The following is a 1,509-nucleotide window of genomic DNA, read 5'->3' as shown; positions in this document are numbered from 1 at the left end:
TTAAAACAGCAAATACAATTTTGAAGGTTTCGCGGCAATATTCATTCGCTGCGTAAGGTGATTTTTCGCTGTCGTGAGCTTATATATCATGCGGCGATTCTCTATTGTGTGTATTAGTTTTGCACCGACAGATATATACACAACTGTTGCCAAGTGTGCTCACAAGTGCGCTCACAGGAATGCAGTTGTATCCAGATATGGAAAACAGCTACGACTTTTGCAACTTTTGCACTGTAGGGGCATAGTGCTAGGCCCGTATTCCCGAGTTTGCGTCGTTATCGAAGTGTCGCTATCTCACCCGACTTCGAGTCATCCGATTGGTCGAGACGCCGGAACTGGGTGTTGCCACTGCGGAACCGGAAGAGGTGGCAACATCATGTTCCGGCGTTTCCACCAATCAGGTGACTCGAGGTCGGGGAGATAGCGACACTTACGATAATTACGCAAGCTCGGAATACGGGCCCTGCTGACCGTACCGGTACGAACGAAGTGATCGTTTGTGCTCCGGGGCCCGCTTGTTGAAGCATCTGTCAGTTTTTCCTTTGCATGCCCATCCCCAAGAGACAAATATAACCAGACAGATTACATCCGAGATGCATTTAGTGAAGTTAGTTTCATGGTTCCCTCTACAGTGTGCTTGATTCCGCTTTTTTTATATCTCCTTTTTGGGAGTAGAGGGCATACTTTAGTCCGTAGTCTAGTTTGTAGTGGTGCCGAAAAAACGATGTGAATCCCAGAGATCCCTGCCTAAGTATTGTGGGAAAGAGATTAAATGTAAGGCATGAGGAATGATGCGGTTTGGTCCGTGTTTTATTCATTCCTTTCTATGGTTTTCAGCTGCTGAAGCAAGCTTTCGCAGGTATTCTTAACAGAATGCCTGCAGACTGAAGATGTCAGGCCTAACATTGGAAGCTGGATAACATGCGGTAAATACAGGACTTATGAAGGGAAAAAAAAAAAACAAGACATGATAATGCCTTGCTTTACTAATTTAGAATATGCGCTCTTGTAAGCGCCTTCAGGAATAGCAATTCAATCTTTACATGATTTTCGTTGTTGTTTGATAGTGACTGCACACTGTACAGATGTATAAGACTTTGAATATCAGTAGAACGGAATTGATATTCGCTACTTGAAATGTCCACCCACTCAACCTTCAGTGGAAAGCGTGTATGCGGTATTTTTTATTTTCTCGTACATAGACAATAATAGGCGAGACAAAGCTACGCTATTTAAGCACTGCTGCGTATCTTTTAAGAAATGTTACTGACCGACCTCTGCCTACTTGTCCTATTACGGAGGTACGCAAGGTATTACATTTACGTAAAAAAGAAACAAAAAGCGTAATCTTGTGCACGCAGCCGCCGGAGGTATGCACACACGCACGCAGAGACATTGCATCCCGATGGGATATCCGGCCGGAAGCAGAAATAACGGAATGAATGAAGCGAACTCGATAGTTAAGTTGCTCATTGGAAAATGCCATCGCGAAGATCGTTGCCGCTGCAT

This window comes from Amblyomma maculatum, chromosome 1 (genome assembly GCF_055883805.1).
Source record: "Amblyomma maculatum isolate TAMU_Amacu chromosome 1, ASM5588380v1, whole genome shotgun sequence".
In the NCBI taxonomy this organism is placed as follows: domain Eukaryota; kingdom Metazoa; phylum Arthropoda; class Arachnida; order Ixodida; family Ixodidae; genus Amblyomma; species Amblyomma maculatum.
Note: the sequence above shows the minus strand (reverse complement) of the source record.